A 6,000-nucleotide genomic window follows, 5' to 3' on the forward strand; every position below is an offset into this window, starting at 1 on the left:
ATATCTTAATAGAAAAATTAAGTGCTGCAGTGTGATACAGCACACATGTAAGATGGCTCAGACCGCAAAGTTTAAAAGTGTTTTCAAGGATAATGTAAATAAATAAAACAATAAATAACAAAACAAAATCTTAATTCTGGTCAGCATGCCAAACCCTTTGTATGTTTGAAAAAATTTGTAAGTGTTTTAGCTGACAATGTAAACAAAATAAATAGACAAAAGAAAAATCTCACTGGTGGTCAGTATCTTCTGTACAAGTTTTAAACAAGCAAAGCCCTTACCCTACAAGTCACGGGCAAGTTTCAGGTTTTAAAGCTGCCCTGGGACAGCTGATAAGCTTCTAGAATCCCTCAGTTTTGACAGTGCTAATGGGAATCATGTCTTTTGCAATGCAGTATTCAATTGCATTTGTGATGTCTCTGTATCTTTTCTTTTTTTTTTTTTGCTCGTAAGGTGCTGGAAAATGTTGATACGATCGCTTGCTGCTGGGTAGTCGAACTGGGTACTGGCCTGGTGCTTGTTGAAGGTCCACTAACAACACTCGTTTGGGACTGTAATTTCTTACTTTCTGCATGTTCTAATGGGTGATATTGTTTCAAATGATGAAACAGGTTTGTAGTGTTGCCTGTCTTTGATGGTTCATGTCTTCAGCACAGTTTGCAGTGCACGCTGCTCTGTTTTTTGTCGGATTGTAAATAGCCAAAATATCTCCAAACTACTGAAGTTGAGTGACCTTTCTTGTCGACGATGTCTTCGTCCTTCGAGCTGGTCATGGGTATTGCTTTTTCTTCGGTGTTGCTCATTTCACTTATTTTGCTTATTCCGCTCCAACTACAAGCCTGTCAGCCACAGTGTCTGTAAAAAAAATACCACGTGTTGGCCTGAATTTATACCTCTCACTGTGCAACCTAACTTGCGCAATATATACCTCTATTCCTGTGACATGATTGGCAGTTCATTATTCGTTTCTGTGAATGCTATCTAAGCATGGAAATTGTAATTATATTGAATATTTATCGAACATTTGTTATGCAGTATTTCTGTTAAGGAAAATTATATTGCAATAGTTATTGTTATCGTTTTATCGCCCAGCCCTACAAGTTACAACTATTAATTACAAAAGGGGATGGAAAAGGAAAAGCACTTTAATTGACTATTACAAGCAGGGCTAACGTTGGCCAACTAGACTAAGATGTCAATAAAAATGTATGCCTGGTTTCTTAAGGCAGACAGTAGATGGTTTGTGCAGCACACTTAAAAGAAAAAGTGTATTTCTCAAAATTATGTTGTAGGTTATTCCCCAAACACCTGAATAGTCTTTCCAACTTTCCCTAATGAATTTAAGGTGGGAGTAACTGACGTTAACTCTAGGTATTTATTAAATTAGCAAACGTTACTATTGTCCAAAGTAAGCTATTAACACTCTGCTCCAACGATTATAGATAAACTATTCATTCATCACATTACCTCTGTCTGCTTCCCATTTTTCCTCCTCTTCTCTTCTTCTTTTTCTGCCCTGGGCACCAGAGGGCTTTGGTCTTTTTGACATGATATATATATATATATTTGAATTAGGCTACTGATGTTAATCGTATCACGTTTCACAGTCAGTGTCACTCAGTAGTTGAGATAACTCGGCCATCCCCCACAATCAGGTAAGTCTAACTAAGAGTGGGGGGGGGGGGGGGGGGGGGGGGGGGGCGATGCGTCAGGGTGATGATGTGGGCAGCCCAGAAAATAGACTATGTAGTTATGTTGTTGTAGGGTTTTTTTTTGTAATATTTCAAAATAATAGTGTTAAAACAGTATTAGTAAAAAAAAAAATTAGTAAAAGTTACAAATTTTGAATTTTTTTTCTGCCCTCATTTGGGGCGCCCCTATAGATGGACGGAACCTCTAGCATTCGCCTATACCGCCTATGCCACAGGCTGGCTCTGCACGTTGTCCAGCAACTCTGCTCCCCTGGTGTGCAAGAACTTCTATATAAATGTGCAATTGTTCTCCAAGTCCGTTGTGGACCTACAGGCATACAGGTGTTGACACCTCAGTGTCTGATGTTCTTTAGGCCTCATTGACTACTACAGACTCCTCTTTTTAACACATTTAATCAAATGAAGATATGTGCCTATCACATTACTTACAAAAGGCTGGTTGCTCGGCGGTCTGCGGGGTATCAATTGATTCCCGCAGTCCAAGTCTGGACACGGAGCGAGCCCTCTGACTCCCAAACCAGCTCCTGAATACGAAGCAGCTTGGCTGTGGACTGCAGATGTGAAGCGAGCTCAGAGTTGGGCCAGGGGTGAGCATGTGTGTGTTTATATGTGTTTTTGTGTGTGTGTTTTGAGTGTGTGTATTTGTGTTTGTGAACTTTGGAGGTGCGACCGACGGAGGGTTGTGAGTGTGAAAGAGAGAATGTGTGACTCTGTGTGTGTGTGGAGGGTATGACTAAGGGAGTGCTTTGTACGTTTTGCAACACACATTGGGGGGTGGGGGGGGGGACTAATCATTCCAAGCAGAGGAAGGAGGAGTCGCCACATGTTTCTGAAGTGGGTAATTAATGGAAGGAGCCTGTAAGTGGTGAAACTGAGAGTGCTGGCAGAAACTCAAAAAACCAAAAACACAGATGATCTTTGTCGATGGAGCTGAACGGCCCACTGCATTAACAAACGCAATTCAGATTTAGCCGGTATAGCTTTAAGATCGCGGGGAAGATGGGAGGGGATAAGAGGGGAGTGAGAGCTGACACAGGTGTTGTGTTCAGTGGGTCTACCGTGAGAACTCAAGTTCACGTTTGTGGGGAGCTTTGCAGGCAAGGCGGTGTGAGACCCCATTCACTTGTGTGTGTGGCCCTGCAAGCCTGCTAGGCACAGAGCAAGCTGTGAGAGGCTGCCGGTGTGTGTTTTTTTTGGTGTTTGCAGCTTGACCAGCGTCGCTATTTAGGTGCTTTTTGAGGGGGAGATTTTCGGGAGGACCACCATTTCAGGTAGTAACTTTGATGGTCCAAAAAGTAATGCTTGAAACACTGTGTACAGCATATTGTCTTTGTATTTAGACTGTGTGTTTTTTCTCTCTTTTTCCTTGTGCAGTCAGCCATAAATTTCAGAATAAATGGCTACATGATGCGGACACCACAAAAGAAAGAAGTGGCCCATTAGCTTGCCACTGCTTTTCCCATTGTAGAGGATAATTGATAGTGCCTTTTACCCATGCATGGCTGGTGTTTGCACGTTGAGAATTTGAGTGTTTTTTTTTTTTGTAATTGACGGGTAGTCTTTTAAACATCGGTGGATTTTGGTGCTCCAGGTAAAGGGCGCGTTTGGTGCTCTTGGGAATACTTGTACTTATTACTAGCTGTGAGGCCACCATCTTCCAAGGCTGTGTTAGTTTTTGTAAATTTTAACCATTATTGTGAATGTTTGGGGGTTACTGGGCCACTGTCGTTGTTTGTGGCTGATGTATGGACTTTTATAGGATACGCTAATTTTTATTAGTATTGATAACAAAATTTCCTGTGTGTACGCTGGGCTTAGCATGGGCATTCAGGCCTGCTTGACACATGTGTGGTGGATGTGGGGCCTGGGGTTTATCTTTGTATGTATTGGAGTGCAGTGAAATTTGTGGTGCTTTTATTCTCCCACCTGATACCTGAGTCTAGTCTGTAGTGTGAAGCACTGTTTGGTCGCGATAGGCCCTTTATGCCCCTGCTTGCCCAGCTGGATAATATGAAGCCCTAACTTAGTGTTCCCCATGGTATAGTAATGATTTCTTCTGTTTTTAAATTTGGACTGTGAAGATAAAAGATATATTTTTTGATACACCTGCCTCCTGTCCCGGTTATTCTGGATGCCTGCCTTTTGGGGAACCCAGCTTTGGTGATTTGGAGGGTCCCTTGCCCCCCCAAGCAAGGGTGGCATAGTTCAACTCCAGATTTATCTTACTATTGGTTTGTAGTTCTTGTCACACATACAAGAATTCTTGTTTGCTTCTGTGCTCTCAAAATCATCTGTGCAGGGTAGACTAACGCTGAGCATTGATATTTGATTTTTCCTAGTAAAAGACAAGATATTATAGAATGTCTGGACTGTGCTAGCATTGCTGCCACACCTTCAAGGTGACTAACATGTGGCTGACCAGCTTGGCAGGGAGGTTTACTGGTCACCTCACCTTTTGGTGCATTAATGACACATTATTCAGCATTTTCACAGATGGTTTCTCACTCCAGACGGGTGTTGTCAACAAATGGTATGAACACACTGCTGATACTGCCTCCTACTGAAAGGGCCAGATTTGTCTTTCTCCCATTTCCAATTTTATTTACTTTATTAAAAAAATACATTGAATTTCTTTAAAGTAGTCTTATAATTAAAATATCTGAAATACTTGTTGAAGTATAAATGGAAGCATTTTTGTAAATTCATCAAAACACAAAGAACACAGAAAAGCAAGCCACCAACAATTTAAGATGATCGATCAAGAACAATAAATTAAATAAATGTTTAAATGAGTAAATAAATAAATGCAGATTATCATGTAATTTGAATGTTTGCACAGACAAAAGTGCAATAGATCTGAGATAAAGGATTTGATGCAGCTAAATTCCATATTAACTTATACATGTCACATTTTCCTCATGACAGTTTTTTGACCAAATTTCTGTGTTTGCTCCTTGGGTTCTCTTAGGAGAAAAAAAACTTTTTTAGACATCAAGAAAAGGTGCCTTTTACTGCATCATAGGAGATAATGGGGGCATGAAAATGCCAGTTCTGTTAAAAAAAAAAAAAAACCTTTTTGTCTGTACCAGGGTAATTAAATGTATGTAAATTATTTTTTCTTATTAACTATAGATGATCTTAAAAAGGGGAGACCTTTGAGACCTTGATTCTGTTTGCAGAATCGTTAGATTATGAGCATCATAGTGCTCATTCTAATGATTGCAATAATCTGCTCTGCGGACACACATTTCCTCTTCCTAGTTGTGCACTGCAAATTATGGGATATTAAACCTCTCCTTGCCGCACAATTTGTACCCGCTATCTTTGAAACGTGAGGAGTGATCATTCGTTTAGCATGACCACTTATTAGGTTATTATAATACGGCGGACGTGTTGAGGGTGAAGAAGGCCGAACCGGGATCAATGAGGTATGAGAGTTCCGCAGAACAGCCACAGCCATGGTGGCTTTATTGCGCCTCGTAATAAACTACCTCAATAAAACCCGCGTTGTGAATCATTTTTCCGCGAAGGTACTCGTTTTAATGGTCCGCCGCTTTTGTTAAAAGTGCTTGCGCGGCTGATAAACTACAGTGAAAAGTTATTTAGTTTTTCCTCCCGGCTCATTTACCGGGCGCATGTGCGGCGTGTCTGCCCGCGTCCGTGCGCTGCTTCCCTGCCAAAGTTTTGCGCTCTCAATATTTTTTATGTCTTTCCTCTCCTCCATTTCTCTAACGAGGAAGTAAAGAGAAAGGACACCTTGGAACCCTCTTCCCGTTAAGTATGGCATCCAATCCCCGGCTCTTGTACATAGCAGAAGCTCACTGCGCCAGGATCAATAACCGCAGCGAGAATATGGGATTTACCCCCGGAGACGTGGCTGAGACCAATTAGAGGAATATATCAGCTGTCTGCTCGCGAAGTGATATCGGACGGCGCATCTCTGCACCCGCCTCATTCCTTTCGGTTGCCCAGCTGGACTCTTTTCTTTTCCGTCTCCCCAAAGCGTTTCCCTGCCAACGCGCCTGAAATCACCCCGGGAGAGGAATTGGGTCCCCATGTGGACTGCCTGCAGGTAAGGGCGCCCTGGACCCTCAGTAAGGCACACTGCCCTTAGGAACCCTTCCGTAAATGCACTTCCTGCTTCCCTTCTAGACTCAAAAACATTAGTTGAATTAGCTCAGTGTACACTGTCGATGTTATGACTGTTTGAACACATACAACTACGCCATCCCATCTGAACAGAAACAAACAACATACACTTACGTAACAGAAACACAACTACAGGATA

The sequence above is a fragment of the Megalops cyprinoides genome, chromosome 19 (genome assembly GCF_013368585.1).
Source record: "Megalops cyprinoides isolate fMegCyp1 chromosome 19, fMegCyp1.pri, whole genome shotgun sequence".
NCBI classification, from domain to species: Eukaryota; Metazoa; Chordata; class Actinopteri; order Elopiformes; family Megalopidae; genus Megalops; species Megalops cyprinoides.